This window comes from Lissotriton vulgaris, chromosome 11 (genome assembly GCF_964263255.1).
Source record: "Lissotriton vulgaris chromosome 11, aLisVul1.2, whole genome shotgun sequence".
NCBI classification, from domain to species: Eukaryota; Metazoa; Chordata; class Amphibia; order Caudata; family Salamandridae; genus Lissotriton; species Lissotriton vulgaris.
The window spans coordinates 185,618,198-185,638,197 of record NC_141699.1 but is presented as its reverse complement, the minus strand read 5'-3'; positions in this window follow the sequence as shown (position 1 = coordinate 185,638,197).

Genomic DNA, 20,000 nt, shown 5'->3' with positions numbered 1-20,000 from the left:
TTGTTCCGCACCAGTGCTAGGTACACCAGATTATACGAAGTTTTTTACATTATATGTACACGAGAAGGATGGGTGTGCATTGTCAGTCCTAGTGCAGACACACGGGGATAAGCAGAGACCTTGCGCGTATTTTTCAGCAGTACTTGACCCCGTAGCACGAGGATTACCTGGGTGTTTTTCGAGCAGTTGCAGCAACAGCAGTTGCTATACGACAGAGTGAGGGAATAGTTTTGTCACACAAATTGTTGGTGTTAGTTCCCCATGCAGTAGACGCTCTGCTAAACCAAACGAAAACCCAGTACTTAACGAGTGCACGTTTAACAGGATATGAGATGTGCTACTCTGAACCCTGCTACTTTATTGCCGTATCCAGTTGCTGAGGGCCAGGAGGAAGAACACCATGATTGTGTTTTCCTGACTGAAGAACAAACAAAGGGTCGTATTGACTTACTGGATACGCCACTTCCAGATGTGGATGGGGAACTGTGGGTTGATGGATTGTGTTTGAGGTTGCCAGATGGTACGACCTCTGCAGCATATGCGATCACGACACTTAAGACAGTGGTAGAAGCAGCACGAATACCACAAAAATCGGCCCAAGCAGCGGAATTGATAGCCTTAACAAGAGCATGTGAATTAAGCGCTGGTTTATGTGTGAACATCTACACTGATAGCCGGTATGCCTTTGGAGTAGCGCATGATTTTGGCCTACTCTGGAGAGAGCGAGGGTTTTTGACTTCACACGGAGTGCACATTATGCACGGAGCACTAGTGCGTGACCTCCTGAATGCGTTACTATGTCCAAAGAAAGTAGCGATAATTAAATGCAGCGCATATAAGAAAGTGACGGACAAAGTAGGACAAGGAAACGCCTTTGTAGATTGCATAGCGAGGGAAACTGCTATGTTACAAAATGCCTCGCCGATGTATGTAGTGAAATCGCAGGCTGAGCGATGGCATGATGCTCGAGAGGAGATACTAGACATTCAGAAATCAGCGTCTGAAGCAGAACTCGCAACCTGGGCAACGGAGGGAGTGTTGGACGATGAGGGTTGTTGGAGAAGCAAAGATATGGAGAGATGGAAATTGCCTGCAGTTTACTTGCAAGCAATGGTTCAAATGACACATGGATTGGCACATGTTGGAGCTCTCGCAATTACTAAATTGCTTACGCGAGTTTGGGAGCATCCTGAGATTGCCAATACGGCCAAAAGAGTAGTGCAGACCTGTCTGATATGCTTGCAGTTCAATCCTGCTAAAGGGACGTATACTCCAAAAGGAGGGTTTGTTCCACCTACTGCACCATTCGAAGTACTACAAATGGATTACATCCAGCTTGAGTGTTGCAATAACCTTAAGTATGTCTTAGTGGTTGTGTGTGCTTTCAGTAAATGGATTGAGGCCTTCCCCACGAAGGATAATACAGCGCTGACAACAGCTAAGGTGCTGCTCAAATAGTACTACCCGCGCTATGGTGTTTGTAAATTTTTGTGGAGTGATAATGGTCCCCATTTTGTTGGGAAAATTGTGGAATACGTCATGAAGGGATTGGGAATCCAGCAAAAGTTTCATGCTGTATTCCATCCGCAGTCAGCAGGTCTGTTGGAAAGGTACAACGCTACTTTGAAACTGAAGCTAGAAAAGATCGTGGCATCTACGTCTTTGAAATGGCCGGATGCTCTGCCCCTAGCATTGCTATCTATTAGATCGGTACCCCATTCCCGAACTGGTCTCACACCTTATGAAGTGGTGTTTGGGAGGCCTATGAATATATGGGGAGTTCCTAAGCCTCGGTTATTACATGATGTGCCTTGTATAATGATGAACGATTATTTGGCACGATTAACAAATGATTTACTTTCTATTCATCAACAGGTTCGAGAAGCGCTCCCTGACAAATCCATTGGAGAGGCTCATAATCTTCGTCCTGGCGAACATGTGATGATCCGGACTTTTGAGAGAACTAGCAGCTTGGAGCCGAGGTGGCGTGGTCCCGAGCAGGTGTTATTAGCAACACGAACGGCTGTGCGAGTCACGAACAGGAAATGATGGGTGCATTCTACTCATTGTCGTCGTGTCTCTCCGGATCTGGTGAGCTCAACTGTGCTGTCTGATTATCGAGACATCTTGGACGAGGAGAAGAGCCCAGCTGTTATGTCTACTGAATCGGAGGGAGCCTTCCCGGACCACACTGTTTCTGGTGAAGAGAGATATAATCTACGGCCAAGAAAAGCAGTTGTTTTGTGCGAGACTGGTTGAGTTACCGCTCCAGGTTTGTGAAACGGAAGCCGGGAATATCAAGGGGGGGGTGAGTTCTGCCAAGTGTAGCGACACCCGTCTTGAATCTCGGAGAAGAAACCAACAGCTACCTTGGAGCTCAGCACTCATATTTTTATTTTTTTAGTTGCTCTCTTTCTGAGACAGTTGTATTTTGAACTATGGCATCTTCTACGATGCGCAATAAGAGAATTCTTGGTGCAGTACTTTTTGTTATGACCATCGTGGTGATAGCGGTAATAGCTTGGGTGGTAGATTTACTGGTGCCGGCAAGAGAACATTTATTGCCTACTACCCCAATTCCATCTGAACATTTTCATTTCACTTTGCCCTATCATGAAGAACGACATAGACAGACTTATCTGAATAATAGTTTCATTCAAATTTTGCATCACACCCATAATATGACGGACACTTTGAACTGTTGGGTATGTGAAATGTTGCCTGGACATCAAAAGAAAGGAGGCACTCCGCTTATTCCTCTCCCGTTCTCTCACAATGGTTCTTGTAATGCTTGGTACACTCTTCTGTTCACTTTGAGATGGCCGACGAAAGGTGGACTACTTTTCCGACTTAACAAGGTTTGCTATAATGATCAAGATGGTTACCCGCAAGCTGAACGAACTAAATTTGAATGGGAAGAATATCGACCAGATAATGTATTGTCGCCTTAAGTTTATACGAATCAGAGAAATGTAAACATGTCTAGTCTGCACGTGATCACAGTTATTGATACTAAAGCTGATTTATATGTCCGAAATAAAGGTACAATCCCAGTAGGAAGAAGTGAATGTAACACTACTCTCACCTTTGACACTCCAAATGGTATCACCTTTGTGGCTTCACGAAACACTTATTTTATTTGTGGAAATAAAGGTTATCACCGTCTCCCTATAGGATGGTTGGGAACATGTTATATATCTTTTGTATTACCTCCTGTGTTTATTGCCCCGCCTATGTATCATAATGATTTTGTATTATATCACGATTTCATACTAAATAGAGTAAAGAGAACATTAGCACTCGATGATATTGACCAGACGGATACTTCTCTGCAACAATATGTTGATTTCAATTTGAGCCTCTTTTCATTTGTTGGTGCTGCTTTAAATAGCAGAAAGATCAGACGACTGACACGTGTTGTGGAAGCCGTTGCTAATGAGACAGTTTTTGCTTTAGTGAATTTGACTGAGGAACTTCAAATTACCAGGATTGTAACGCTCCAGAACCGAATGGTTCTAGACGTTGTGTTAGCTGATCGTGGGGGTGCATGCCGCATTATCGGAAGTAGTTGTTGCGTGTATGTGCCTGATAATTCACCCTCTGTATATGATGCTATTTCTAAATTGCATTAAATAGCTGCTGAAATACATCCTGATAATGGTACTTGGACACTTTCGGGTTGGTTTTGGTCATTGCTCAGTACTTGGGGTTGGAAACTGTTGACAATTCTATGTATAGTAATTGCGATACTTTTCTTTCTATGTTTATGTATTCAGTGCGTCCCTATGCTATGTTCTATGTGCCTTTCTTCTTGTATTCCATCTAAACGAGCTATTGTCAAGAATGAGCAAATGATTAATAGAGAAATAACGAATATTATGTCAATCAATATTGATGATGAATACCCTGATTATGTCCATTATGCGGTAGCTTCAGCTAAACGCTAAAAGGGTTGTCTGTCGTAATTTGACAGTGATCGGGTTAGCGTTAAGCTTTGCTACACAAATTTTCCCTTTACTTGACCACGGTGTTCCGAGGCCATTTTGAGAACACTGGCGTCCATTTTATATGAACGCACTGCCTCGTGGTCAGCATGCCCTTTTGTCCTTTCTCTATACCACTGACCAGCTAACTTGCCCCGCAACAGGCTATTTTTAGTACTGGTCAAGCTTGTGACATGCGTAGTCAAACCCTCTGTACTAGTGGACAGTCATCACTTAGGAATGTTCTCTTAACCTGACCAGTAGTGTTATAACTCCTCCTATGAGCTGTCGGTGTTCCAAAAATGACCTTATATGTACCTAAACTGAGCAAATGTGTTCCGCCTACCCTTTTCATTACTGTAAAACTGTATAAAAGAGGTCTCGCACCGATGTTCGGTGTGATACTTCTTGCATTACCGAAGGGTGCTGTAGGAATGTACCACCACCCCATGGGGTCTTAATAAAATTGTCTTTTGCATTTCCAGTTTCCGTGCCAACTTCTGTTTTATGGTGTAAGCGATTTATGCGTAATATGTAGGTCTGGACAACCCGATACCACACTAGGGAGCCGGAAACTGTGGTCCGGCGGCTCCTCTGCATTCTGCCTGCGGTTCATGGCTTGTCTTGTCTTCATTCTGGTGGGATTATGGCTCAGTGGTAGGACGCATGCTTGCCTGTGTGTTGCCCTGGGTTCTACTCCCGGCTTCTCCAGTTTTTTCTGCCTTGCTTCTCTTGGTAGGTTTTTGCGGACACCTTGGCTGGCTTCGTGTTTATGGGTGATTTGGAGTCCCTACCACACATGGCTTTCCCATCTAGGCCTTTCCCATGCATGGCTTTGCAGCGGCTGCTATTGCCATGCGTGGTTCAGCATCACGCAGGTACTTTGTCATCGTTTCGTCCTGCTCCTGGGTTGCGCACCCCTCCTTTCCATGTCAGTGGTTTGCCTTACTCTATGTTTTGCACTGGGGCTGTCTCCTGCACATAGTCCTGGGCTTCGACACAGGTTGGTCTTCCCGTTGCCTGCTTGGTGTCCCTACTCGTGGTGGCATGGTGGCGGTGTTTGTGTTGGTGATGTGGACATTCCGGTGCTCTGTCCTGCTGGGTGGCTGAGTGCCTGCTTGTTTCGGGGTTGTGCCAGTGCTCTCCTTTATCAGCTTCTATCTTTTGGGCTGTACTGGTGTTCTCCCTTTCACATTCTTTGTTTGCCGGTGCTCAGTCCCTGGCGATGCTGACCTCTTGTTGGGTGATGCCAGCCCGGACATGCTCTCTTGGGCTCCCTGGTGGTCGGCTTTGCCCTTGCTCCTTTGGGGGCTGTTCTGGGTCCTAGGCGCTGCTTTGTGGGGGTTCCTGGTGGCGGGGGCTCTCATTCGGAGTGGCTGTCAATGTAATGCCCCTGGGCCTGGTGGTACGTGTTTCGGCCTCTGCTATTCTGCCATTTGGGGCTCTGTTTGGAGGGTTCTCCTCTCCGTGGTGTTCCTTTGGTGCCTTGGCTCTCTTTGGTTCTTGGCGTTCGCACTCTGTGTTGGTTGGCTGCCCGGGGCTGGAGTGTGTTCTTGTCCCTGCTATGGTGGCGAGTTCCATTTGGGCTGGCTCCCTCTGTGCGGGCTCCTGGGGTTGCCTGGTATTTTTGGGGACCTCCTCTATGCTTGCCTGCTCTCTGTCCCATGCTGCTTGTCCGGGGGTCGGGGTCGCATCTCGCTCCTGGCGTCTGCCGGTTTCTTCTGCTTCTGGTCTTTCTCCCTGCTTCTGGGCTCTGCTGTTGCTCCTGCCCTGGATTTTTGATGGGGCGGTTTTCGAGCTCCTCTGGCGTCTGCTTTGGGGGTCCTTTGAGCACGTGTTTAGCCTTTCCTGGGTTCCTACTTGCTGCTGGGGTCTGCCCTGCTTTTCTTGGTGTCACTGCTCGGTCCGGCTCCTTGGGGTGTTGCTGGTGCGGGTGCTGTTGTCTAGTGTTGGGCGTATTCCTTGTGTCTGCCTGCCTTTGTTCTCGTGCAGCCTTGCTTCTTCTGAGGGCGTCCTGGTACGGTCATGGTATGTGCTCCACTTGGGTGTGCTGTGTGTTCACCTGGTTCCCTGATACTGCGTGGCTGGTCTGGGTCCCGGTTCCTGTTTGGAGGTGCGGTGTTCGCTTCCTCCTCTGATTACGTGGGCTGCTCCTGGTGCCTCTCGGGGCCTCGGGTTTTGTACCTGGTGTTCTGCGTGGCGTTCCTCCCCCGCTTTCTGGGTCCGGTTTGCACTCTTGACCAGCCACTGTTCCATTCTGTGGGCTGGCCTCTCCGTGTTTCGGGTGTTGGCTCGCAAGTTGCTCACTGGTGTGGAGAAGTGTGGCTCACTGGTTAGAGGAGGCATACTTTGAAGCAGAGGTCAGACCCGAGACCAGGGTTCAATTCCTGACGCGGCAGGGTCTGAGCCCAAGTGTCCACGGACTCGATAATTCTCACTTCGGTGCCTACTCGAATCATGGGTTCACACTCTGCAACTCTGGGCAATAGCTTGCTTAATCTCCACTACCTGCCTGGCTTTCCCGGGGGATGCCCAGTACGGGTTATCTCACAGGGAAAAAAAGCCAGGACGGGTTCCCAATGCAAGCGCCGAGATGCCCAAGGGTAAGTCGAGCGCTATATAAGAACACACATACATACATACATACTCCTCTTGCTCTTATGGGGTTTCCTTGGGGTTGTCCTTGTGTTCCCCCGCTTCTGCTGAACCCTTGCTCTATTTTCAGATGCTTGCCTGTGGTCTTGCTTCTGTGGGTCCTGGCCTCCCCTCCTGTTCTGATAAGTCTGGTTGGGTGTCTGGCGGGCCTGCTGGTTGCTCTTCATCTGGCCTTGCCGCCCCGTCTGCGCCTGTTCTCTTTGGGGTTCGCCTTGTACTTGCCTGGTTGGTTCCTGGATGGGGGCTGCCTAGGGTTGCCTGGTGCTGTGGGCTTTTCAGGCTGGTGTGGTTGGGCTCCTGCTCTTCCTTTCCCTTGCTTCCCTCCCAGGGTTTTTTCCCTGTGGTGGTTCGCTTGTTTGTTTCCTGGGGTTCGTGCCTTTGCAATTTGGGCCTGTCTAGCTTTTCGCTGCTACCATGTCCTTGGTGTTGGCGTCTGTTTTCCCCTCTTCTGTGCTGCAGTTCTTCCAGTTGGGGTTCCGTCTGGCCTTGGGGGCGGTTGCTCCCTGGGAGGTTCTGGTCTCGTCTGGTCCCGTTCGTGGGTACCTGGCTGGGGTCCGCTGGTGTTTTTCGGCTCCTGTGGGTTCTGGCACCTGTTGGTTGCTTTCTTCGGCCCTTTGTCCTTACCTGTGCGCTCTCTGGGTGACCTGGCGTGTCAATCTACTGATTTTGGGCCCTGTCGTGGTGTGTCCTTTGGGTCTGCTCCTGCCTGCGGTTCTCTTCCTGGGCTTCCTTGGCCTGTGTTTGCTTTGCTCTGTGGCCAGGGTGCTCCTTCTTCTTCCACCTACCTTGTTCGACCTGGGTAGAGTCCTGGTGTTCGGTGCTTCTGGGTTGGCGTGTCCAGGGTTGCCTCCTCGTGCTCCAGGTCTGCTGGCTTCCAGCTAGTTCATCAGGACCCCTGGCTGCGCTTCCTTGGCTTGCTGGCTGTGTTGTCACTTCTTGGCCAGTTCTGAGGTGTGTTTTGCTGGGTGTTCCTGATTCCTCCTGGTTCTGGTGTCCTTGCTCGCTCATGTCTTGCCTTCCTTCCCCAGGCTCTGTTTCCGGTGGGTGTCTGTTTGCCCCCCCTTCTCTGGTTGGGGCGCGGTTCTGTGGGGTTCCTCTTGCCTCTGTGGGTTCCTCCATTCTGGCTGCCGGTTGTCGGGGGTTTGCTGCTGCTTGGCCCTCTGCCTTCTCTGCTTCCTCGGGTTTCCACTTTGGCGGTTTCCTCAGTTTGTTTTCACTTCCTGCCTTCTGTGTGGTCCGTGGGTGGTGTGCTGGGGGTCTCTGTCAACCTCCCACCCTTTGTTTGGCATGGGCACTACCTTGGCTCCTTCCTGTGACCGGTTGGGCCTGTAGGTCCTCCTGCTTGGGCGGGTTGCTTGGCTTAGGTTTTGGCTTCCTGGTTCCTTGTTCGCTGGTTGCCCTGGTTTTTGCTGCTCTCTTGGCTCCCCTCTCTGGTGTTGGCTGGGATCGGGCCTGGTAGGTTTCTGGTCTGGGTGCTGTGCGCCCCGGGGCCTTTTCCGCTGCTCCTGCCCTGGCTGTGTGTTTGGCCTGGGTGTGGAGGTCCGGTGCGGTTCTCTGCCCGGGTGGCATCTGTTTTTGTCTGCCTTCTGTGGTTCAGCTGGTTCATGCCTGGTTGTTTCCTGGTTTGGGGTCTACTGGGGGTTCCCGTTTGCCCGGGGCTTGCGCCCTGCCTGGGTTTCCTCCACTTGGAGTTGGGGTTTTTGTGGTGGTGCTAGTTGCCCTGTTCCCACCCTTGCTGTACTGGTTCGGTCTGGTTTGCTGGCCTCTCTGTTGTGTGGTTGGCTGGGTCTTTCTGGGTGATCCTCTGGCCTGCGGTCTTTTGCCTCCTATGCCCCTGCTGTTCTGGGTTTGGTGAGACGGGCCGGTTTCTTGCCTCTGCTTTCCTCCTTCCTAGTTGGTTTGGGTGGTTGTGCCTGTACCATGTTGCCTGGGCTGGGCTTCTTTTTTCTTTGGCCTTCTCCCGGGCGGTTTGGGTTTGCTTGGTGTCTTCTGGGCGGCTGCCGGGTCCAGTGTGCCTTCCTGGTGATTCTGGGCTGGGCAGGCTTGTCTGGCCTTGTCCGTGTACCTTAGGCCTGGTGGCCCTGTTTCCTGTTTCTCTGGTTCGGCGGCCTCCACTTTGTGGCCAGTGCCTTCTGTTTTTTTCTTGGTTGTCTCAGGTCCTTGTTTGGCCCTGCTGTCCTGTTTTGGGTTGCTGGCTGGTTGCTTCCTGCAGTCCTCCCGTGCCTCCATCTCAGCGCTCCCTCTGGCTGCTGCAATTGGTGTGGTTGCCTGGGTTTGCCTGTGGTTTCGGAAGGCCGGTTTTCTGCCTTGGTATTCTTCAATTAGTTAATGAATGGGACGAGGACATAAGGGACCTGGGGGTAATGTTCTATTACTTAATCTTCATTACTCCAGGTCCTGTTGTCCTCCTCCCATTCATACGCCCCTCCCTCCCTCCTGGGCAGCCGGCCTCCTGTCTGCGCTTGGTTGTACAGACGGGATGCTGGGTAAGTACTGCTAATGTACTCCCGGTGGGAGGGGCAGTATTAGGGTCCCAGCATGCCTTGCTCTTTTTTTCTGTTGGGAGATGGTTATCTCCCAATTAGTTAATGAATGGGACGAGGACAACGGGACCTGGAGTAATTAAGATTACCCGTAAGTAATAGAACATTACTTACTTCCCACCTTATACCCCTACTTCTAGTTACCCCCAACTCATATATTTTACTAAAATGAATCAGTATTACATATTGTATATAATTAATAAGCAATTCCATAATTAATAATACATTTATAATTAATAATTATTGCTTAAATAACTTTCCACCCTATATCCTTACAACCCCATCAACCCACTATTAATTTTACACAATTTACATAATAATTAATCAATTAAATAATTTATAATACAGTCATAATTAATTGTCAATTAATTATTACTTAATTAACTTCCCACCATATAGACCTGCAAGCATAGCAACCCGCACCTAAAATATAAGTAAAACGAATCAGCATTACATATTTTACATCATTTATATCCTCACATACTTATTTAACAATATTGTATTAATTAATGATAAATTATTACTTAACTTCCCACCCTATCCCCCTACAAGCACAGCAAGCCACTACACTATAAATTACTATCAGCAATTAAATTAATACTTTTAAATCTCTTAAAAGTACAAACTGTATGAAAAAAATGAATAACAATTATGTAAACAATAGTAAAACAGTAAATTAATATAAGAACTAAAATATATTAAAATCATTGAATAACTATATTTTTTACCACTATATTATTGAAAATGGTATTACCAACAATAATATTACTTACCTAAAAAAAGGTTACAAGGAATAAATTATATTTTTGACAACAATATTTCTGCATATTTTTTCAGATATTTCTGTCTCCCAATTTGTACAACTCGATATTTTGTCTAAATAGCCTCCACCACAGTAAAACCCCAGTGCCAATAAGCACATACTTTGTTGTTTCCTCCCAGGTTTTACTTGTCGTATTTTCTTTCGTCCTAAATACAAGAGAGCCAGATGGCATAGAGGCATTTACCACACCAAGTAAATAGCATTACCTTGGGATGTGGTTTTTACCAAGTACGGTACATTCTACTAATACCAAGTTTTCATTTGGAAACAAAGTTGCTACACATTTTGACATAAAAACTCACATTCTTCACAATATGCAAACAGGGGTATGTGAAACCATATCTCTAAATGCAAAATGATTTTTCTTCCTTTACAAACTAAACACAACGAAATACACTTCAGGTAAAAAAAAAATGCATTGTGGTGAACTTTTTGTAGATTATAGATAGGAAATATCAATCTCAAGGGGAAAAAAGTCGGGTTAGTAGCTGGGATGGATTTAAAATCTGCGCAAGTAATAGGTCTAAAATTGTCTCCATTTTGGGTACCAAGTAACCCACTGCAGCACTTTACTCTCTCAAGGTGGAAAAGCAAAACACTCCAAGGCTCATTCAGGGGAGGAGGTCTGGGCTACTAATCGCCTTCTGCTGGCACACAACAGCAATACTCAATAAAATGACTGTCCAGTTGGTCAGTCAGTGCTTTTCTTTGAAAATGAAAAGTACATTTATTGCACACACACTAAAAAATACTACGCATTAATTTACAAATATATACATCTGGTAGATGCAATTACCTCTGTGTCACAGCTGTTTGGCCCTCAGTGGGTGATGTGCCCAATAATCACAATACCACCTTCCTTTACACGATACACATCACAATATAAAGGGGTGTTATTTTGAATAAAGCAGGCCTTTTGGCTTTGTCACAGGGTCATCGCATTAAAATGCAATACAGACCTATTGGTTTTGCCAAAGCTTGACCACACTAATAAAACAATATTAATATGTTAGGAATCACCTTTAAGCCAATGGAATGCATAGCTATATTAAAATGCAATCATGATCATGTATAAAAGCATTACAATACACTCCCGAACTGAAGAGCAAAAGCTCCAAATCTGGGAATGCTTTCTTGAGGGTTCTAAAATCCCTGTGCCCAGAAACCTAAGATGACCGAACTGTGAGGTAGGCTGCTACCCTCCCGCAGGCCCGAAAGCACGCCAGGATATACGTTGGTGGTGCCTCTTCCGTTTTTGGGGTGCCACAGGAAATACATTATAATTCAGGCTCACCCATCTAGGCATTATGGGGCACTCCAGGCCCAAAGAAATGCACATTTTTCTCTTTTTAATTTTCATCTTGGGTGTCCCGATCCCATTTGAGGCTTATTATTGAGGCTCAAGGATTATTGAGGGCTTGTGTGGAATCTCCATAGCCCCCGCAGCCCCACTGGCTCCCGCGCGTGATGCATTTCTGCACAGCATGATGGAGCAAGAATTACACTTTCTGCTCCCCTTTTGTTTCCTGCAATGTTGAAATGCTTTCTGACAGAAAGCATACACCCGGGTTTATTTTTGTCATCCATATCTTTATCACCTATCAAACACTGAAAGCGCGTGACCAGGATTAAAAGGAGAGCATACCATTTTTACCGGTCTACGAGGAACATGCCCCAAACTACCGCCAAAGCAGTTCAGCGCATTCACAATCACACCGCTTTACTTACTTCGTCATGAGGCCTGACTATAGGGCTACCTCGAGGAACGATAAGTCCACCATAAAAGGGTAAGGACGCATGATGTTGTTCTTTACTGCAAAGCGCCCTGAGACCTTGTGGTGCTATAAAAAAGCATCTGACGTATGACTTATGACTTATGAAATGGTTTAGTGATGGAAATATGTCACCTGTTGGTAGGTGGTTAAGATATGGATGACAAAAACATACCATGGTGTATGCTTTTAATGATGCATGATGATATGGAGTGGGTGTAGATTCTCTACTCGCTAAACCTAGTTTTGACGGAGTATGTGGTGATGTGCAAATAACACTACCACTCACATGGGGCGTCCGGGGGTTCCAGACACCCTCTGAGTGCTCTAGAAAAATGTGAGCACCCCAGGCATGATGCATGAACGTGCGCTAAACCTCCCTCATAGACTGGGGTTCTGGATAATTTGAGCACAGTGAGTTGGACCCATGAGCTAACAGTAAAAAAACTGGTTCTTCAACAGGTTGGACATGATATATATATGATAGCCAGGTCTGGTGGCTCAGCGGACTAATGCATCCACTGCAGAGACCTGTGTTCAACCTCATGGTCACAGGTTCAAATCCCAGTGGGTCCACTTTGCCTTTCATCCATCTGAGGACGATAAAATGAGTACCATTGAGGTGGGTAGCATTAAACATCTGTTATTCAGCCCCAAGAGACCTTTGGGTGAACATGCGCTTTACAAATACACATGTTATACCGAAATACTGGATCAAGGATAAGTATATATCAGACAGGTCCTCAAAGTGCAGCTTTCTGCACTTTGTATCAGATAGGAGGCAGAACCTCAGTGTAATCCAGGGAGGGAATATAATTTGCCCTGAAGAAAGCCCAGGACCTACTCGGGGTAATCTCTAAGGGCTGAAACATTTCTGCACTAGGGTCATAGGACGATTACATCCTCATGACCCTACTTCCTTAAAAGTTTTAATATCCTCTGCATCTCCGTGAATAAAGGGTTACCTGGAGTTAACAGAGGATTTTTAATCTTTAAACCCAGAGCCTATTTCTCCTAAGTGCTCCCTGGAAGATGGTCGAGCCCACCCTGTCCTTTAGGAGTCAGGGTGTACCCGATGTTGAAACATGACACTACTAGAGTGTGTGAGGGTTATATAACTAAAAGGAATTGCCTCCTTCCCCGCCCATGAGCACGATGAGTAGTGTCCGACTTTTCCTAGTAACAAGATAGGATACCTATTTGCTTGCCAGTATTAGTCAGGGAGGACATATCACTCCAGTACCTCTCACAATAAGGGGATGAACCTCTCTGCCCTTCCGGATTGGATGAGGGTAACCCCTCTTTCATAAGCCAAGATTCAACAGATTACTATCCCACACCACCTACCCTGAGTAGGCCTTGGACTACTCTACTTCACTACCCTGAGAGAGTCAAGCTCTAAAATAGGCAGCTTGGATCCCAGTCAGGAGAGATAGTGGACCTATTACTTGTGCAGGCCCCATATCCTGCACAACCAATAACCCATTTTCCCAAAGGGGGTTTTCACTGCTAGGATGGGCAAACTTTAAACACACATGTTCCACTTTTTAGTTACCTTGCACCCTACCCTATGAGTATTTAGGGCCTACCTTAGAGCTGCTTATTTGTATTAAAAAAAAGAAGGTTTAGGCAAGGTAAATGGTTTTTGTTTGCCAGGACGAAATGTCAGTTTACAACTGCATTACAGGCCACAGTGGCAGGCCTGAAACATGTTTTAAATGGCTGCTTAAAGGGGTGGCACCAGGAGTTCTGTGGTCCACTAGTAGCATTACTTTACAGGTCCTGGGTACAAAATAATACCATTTACCATGGGAATTAGAAGTAAATTAAATTCACCAATTAGGTGTATTCTGCTTTGACCCTGTTTTATGGAGAGCGCACAAGCACTTTAGCACTGGTTAGCAGTGCATGGGAGTTCTCATGGCTAAGGTGGAAAAACCTGGAAAGATTATCAGCCTTGGCGTGGCCAGTCACATGGAGATGTTCCACCATAAAGTCCATTCCCAGTTTGAGATTCTCACCTCTCATCTGCATTAGCCATCTGAGGGGTCTGTGGTCTGTCTGAACTCGGACGTGAGTCCCAAACAAGTATGGTCTCAACTTCTTCAGTGTCCAGGCCACTGCAAAGGCTTCCCTTTCAATACCACTCTACTTCTGTTCCCCGAGAAATAGCCTACAGTTGATGATGGGCACAGGTTGTTCCAAGCCTTCATCATTTAACTGAGAGAGAACAGCCCCCATGCCATGTTGCGATACATCTGTTTAGACAATGAAGTCTTTGGAGATGCCTTGAGCACTGGTGCTGTACACAAAGCCTCCTCCAAGGTGTTAAAAGCGTTTTGGCACTCCTCCATCAGATCACGCTTTTGGGCTGCGTTTTGTTAGTCAACTTGGTGTAGAGGGGGATAAAAATGGTGCGATATCCCTTTACAAATCTCCTGTAGTATCTAGTGATGCCCTGGAAGGCTCTCACCTCTTTCTGGCTCCTAGGCTTTCCAAAGCCAGGATGGTTTGTATCTTGGTTGGAGATGCTGCATTTTGCCCTCACCAAACTGCCATACCAAGTATGCCATAGATCCGTGCGCTATCTGGCACTTACTGACCCTAATAGTCAGGCCTGCCTCTTGCAGGGCCTGAAGCACTTCCTGGAGCATGCACAGGTGATCTTCCCAGTTAAAACTGAAGTCTGCAATGTCATCCCAGTAGGAGGCACTGAAGTTATCCAACATAACCAGGACTCAGGGGGACCATGGCACCCAGGCTAGAGGCCGGGCCCTAGGGGATGCGGTCTCCGGGGCTGGAATCAGTCTGGAGGGATGCCTTGCGGCCCCCTCCAATCATTTAGTTAAATAAAAAATAAAGGAAGTTGGAGGTGAGCAGATCTTGAGTGTCGCTGGTGTTGAGAGTGCTCTATACAGGAGCTGCTTTCCACCTAAACTTGAGAACTACCCAGATTTCTCTGCTTCTTTTTTGCATAATTTATTTGTCACTCTATGCCTGAAAGGGTATTTTTTTGATATATTTATATATGTGTGTGTTTGTGCATTTAATAATATAATGCTTGCAACCCATGACGAATCAGTGGAGCACTTTCAGCAAGTAGCATGCTACTCCGGCACCCACGATTAACGCTTAATCCAGTCTTTGTTGGTTATTAGGTTTAGTCTTCCCCTCTCAAGGAAACCACTGTATTCATTTACTCCAGTTTCTTTGTGGTGTATTGACTTAATAGATGTTAGGTGTGCTCTTTAGTGCGGGGTATGTGAATTGATGCAAATTGTTGGTGGGATAAATAGATCAGCTAGGGGAAATTAAGTATTGTTATGTTCAGTCGCAGCTGGTGTTGGAGCAAAGTGGTGGGATGGGGGGACCAAAAATAAACAACGTATCTGAATCCCTCCACACCGTCGCTCTTCTGTCTCCACCGCAGGCCCAGGCTCTCAGACTGCCCTGCAGCCAATCCTGAAGTTGCTTTCACAGCAGGAGAGCAGCATCAGGATTGGTCTGAGCGCCCTCGGTTTGCTCTACTAGGGAGACTGGGAGCCTGGCGTTGTCAACCCGATACAAAAGGGGATGATGGACGGAGCGCTTGAGCAAATAAAACACTCACCCCCAGTCAACTGACCTGGGTTTAATCCATCACGATTCTTTAGCTCACTCAGCCACCCCAGTTCAGACATGGCCATATGTAAATCAGTCTGAGCCTATGCCCCATGGGAACAGTCCAGCCCGAACTGCCAAGCCATGTCTTCCCTGGACCGGAAACAAGCATCCTGGGACCGGTTTTGGATTCATAATCCTCATCAGCCAGGCTATCTTGGATCCAGTGGCCAAGTGAGCAAGGGACTCACGTCTGAGCATACCCTGCCAACTTAGGGCGAACAAAGCGATACAAAAGGGGATGAAGGACGGAGCGCTTGAGCAAATCAAACACTCACCCCCAGTCAACTGATCTGGGTTTAATCCATCATCGTTCTTTAGCTCACTCAGCCACCCCAGTTCAGACATGGCCATATGCAAATCAGTCTGATCCTGTGCCTCATGGGAACAGTCCAGCCCGAACTGCCGTTGGCGTTGTCAACCCAGCAACGTAGGTCCTATTGGAGACAGCTTCAGTGCACATGACGGTTATCCATCCTGAGACTGCCAGCCAAACCGTCATGCGCACTGACACCAGTGCACCTAGCACTCCCCCTTGTGCCTGTCATCCCCATGGTCCTGTCCCCTAGACTCAATGGTTTTGAGAAAAATAAAAAGATAATAAAAATGCTTTATTAAATTTTTTTTCTTCAAGTTTCGCAGCTTCTGGCTGATGAGTTGCTGCTAGTTATGTTGCAGGTATATGGTTTCAAAGAAGGAGCCGTAATGATCTATGAAGTGGGGTGTGGGCAATTGGCAGAACTTCAATAATGAGGAATAAGGCATGCAACTGAGAGTAGGCTAATCTAAAAGAGAAGAAGCTTCCAGAGGATGGAGGGTAAGGAGCAAAGAATGCAGGGTTTTGGGAACATATTGGGAAGAGACTTTGTGAGATAGTATGCCACCTGAGCATATAATATTGAGGAGATAAATGTCATAATTTGCATGTGAGATAGTATATAAAATTGTAGCATTCAAGCAGCATTTATTACCCCTAGGTGGGGACAACTGAAATGCTTATCAACATGGATTGCATGCTACACCATATGTGTGGTTGGAAATGTGCTTTAATAGCTTTGAGCCTATGTTGAAAATGTTTCCATGTCATGCATAATGACTACCGAAATACAATTATTGTGCTCAGAGACGGCGTGCTTGGTGGTGTGAGGAATGAGGAAGTATGAGAGAAAGGCATACATTTGTTATAGTTTGTGGTATGTTGGGAGCACTCATTAGCTCTGCAGGTCCCCTTATTAAATTTGTAGTTTTTCTTTTATGTTCAGTTTCCCATGCTGGCTGTGACTGGAGGTCGAGCACTTTATCCTATGGATCTTGGGGAGGTAACAGATATGAGTAGAAAACAGGAGATTTGCCTTTATTACAGCCCTCCTTAATTTATGATTACTATTATGAGACATGAATTAAGGAAATTTGCCAAGATGCACTATATTATGATCCTCCTTTGTCATAATAGGATGTTGGTGCTCAAGGTATGTTAGTATTTGGGTCCTGAAGGGTGGACTATGCTAGAGACCGCTGGTGACAGCAATGCACGGCAGATCTCTGGTCTTTACAGACCTACCTGGTCAGTACTGAGCAATTAGGTGTGTTGGCACAGCCAGTATCTGTGTCCTCGGGTTGTTAACAATGTTCCACAGGACCTCATACACTCTGCACCTGTCCCACTGAACATGAAGCATCAGGTTGATGTTAAAGGGAAATGGCGCAAGATACAAACATGGGATTTGCTTCCTCTGTGATTACAAAGGAAACAGGGAGTCATTTGTACAATAATAATGGGGAAGTGTTCTTCTGAATCTTTGCTCATGTGTAGTATCGATGGATACCATTTTTAACCTTCCCTTGTACTTATTTTTGGTTCAGGTGCAGGTAGATATTATGCTACTAACCAGAATTCTTCCATGACCAAAGACCAAATTCAGGCATACCTTAAAAAAAAGTGTAATTTTATTAATGCTAATGTGTTGCTTTTCTATACCTCTGCTAATGTTAATCTACATGTTTGTAAACCGCGTATAACTATTGCATTATAATTTGCAACATTTACATTCATTATTTTGTTTGGATATCTATGTAGTATTTCTTTGTAATTTGGTATTGGTTGGTATCGGCATAAGCAAAGTTATGTGCCCTCTAGCTGATGAACAATAAAGCATACAGTTCCAGTAAATTTGAGAAACTGTAAGAACACAAAAGAGAAACAGTAGGGTGGAATTCAAATCAATATCTCTAGTGCCCAGTTTCCCACGTCTGCAGGAGAGAATATATTAGATGGTCTTTTAATAACATAGTTAACAAGCCAGAGGTCATACAATTTCCAAGCAGTTGCAACAACCATCTTTATAAAAGTGAACGACAATCTGCATTAAGACAGCATGCAGATTTGGATTTACTTCGGAGGTATGGACTGACGTCATGTTGCAAACGAGCAAGCCCATAGGTCTGGCTTTGGTCCATGATCCAATACCTTTTCGTTGGAAACTTGATTAGGTATTCAGTAAACCGCAAAATACAGTGTACACGTGTTTGTTTAATTTAGGTATAAGATAAATGCTTTATGGCCCTAAATGTCATAAATGTACATTTTAAAGGCACAGAAACATTTGGACGGAATCTGGACATTCCTAGTCAAGTGTCGGATCTAGAATTCCCGAAGGTCCCAAAGGCAGCAAACAAAGGGGCATATTACCAAGCAATAGCGATAATTATCGCTATTGCTTGGTTAGCGTGAAAAAATTATCGCCCAGCTGCGGCGATTTTTATCGCAGATAAACTTTGGTATTACCAAGGTTTATCGCAAATGCGATAAAAATCGGCCGCAATGCATGAATGTCGCTGAAAAGTCAGCGATATTCATGCATTAGCGAGCTAATGCTCTTAGCCATGTTATCCACCTCCCATTAGATAACATGGCTAAGAACTGCTCAGGGCAGGTGTTAGCTTTTGGAGATATTCGCTCTTAGCGCGAATATCTCCAAAAGTTGGTAATAGGAGATAGCGATGTTAGCCACTGTTTCCAGTCGCTAACATCTTGGCACGCCCACTTTGCATGTCATTAGTGATAAATATCACTGACATGCAAAGTGGGGCCCGAGATGGTCGCTATCTCCTACTAGCTGTCACTAACTGGTGTTAGCGACAGCTAGGTAATAGGGAGATAATTTTATCTCCGCTTTCTTGGCTTTTAAAGCCAAAAAAGCGGAGATAAACCCCCTTGATAATATGCCCCATAGTCACTAGTGCGCACCATTACATCAATTTCATGATAGTGACATAAATATTTTTGGGCGGATGGGGGATATCCAGTGCATTGGTCTAGAATATTTTTATCCCAATCTCCATCAGTCTTTCCCTGACCCAAATTCCTCTCGCCAAGGATATGGTACAAATAGTAGACACCAAACGGGGTGGGCACATAATCCAAATATGAATTATGGCCCGCATCACCTTTATACTCCTTGGCATGAGACAGCTAATCTTATGGGGCTACAAAGTATGGGAAATTTCATGCAAGTCCCTTATAACCCGCGAAGATCCAGGTTCATGGGAGCAGAATATCCTGGCTGGTTCCCAAATAACAATAATAATTATAACAACAACATCCAATTGAGGAATCGATTTGACCCTTTGATGAACCTAGATGAGGTAGATTGACTGTCGCCCAGAGTTAAGGTCATAGAAATATCAAAAATTGAGGGTAAAGTAGACCAAGGGATATGTATTCATGATGGTAATTCAGTGTGGGATACTCTTGAAGGCGAAAATGCGACCACTGGACAACCACAGAAGGGGACTGTTGCCGTGCCGATGGCCAACACAGATAAGGGATATGAACAGAATATGTTATCATTGCTTAACCCAGATACCACTGTTGTAGGAGATGTTTTGGGAAATAGAGATGAAACGCTGGGGTCTTCACCTTCATCCTCATCTTCATTAATTTCCTTATTGTGCTGGAACATTTTCGGAATAACAAATAAGCTAGAGGATGACATTTGGATAGACTTTGTGAAAACTCATGAAATCTTGTGTCTACAAGAGACATGGTCTAAGACCACCTGTGACATTGAGGGTTTTCAATCATTGGCTGTCCCGGCTGTTCCATCCACATCGGGAAGGGCCAAAGGTGGAATACTAACTGCTTTGTCTATAAAACTTCAGGATTCCAAAATCTCATCACTGGCAAAAACAAACTGGTACCAAGTATTGTTGTTGGAGCACCTTTTCCCTGAACCTGTGTTATTAATTAATTGGTACTATAACATCTTTAATGGGCATGACACCTCAATAATTCAGGATTTGGAGTATGTCTTGGTTAAAGTCCGTGGTAGGCACCCTTCTTCCCCACTTATCTGGGTGGGTGATTTTAACTGTACACTTTGTATTCATGCAGGGTCGAATGTATGTGGTCTGGAGGATCTGAATGCTCAGCCTCTAAACCACTTTAGGCACACACCGCAGGGGGACGCCCTGAATAATATTATTTTAACAAACGATCTGTGTATAGTAGATCCCTGGTCCCCCCCAGATACCTTGCATTTACCAAGCTTTCAGGGCTTGAGGG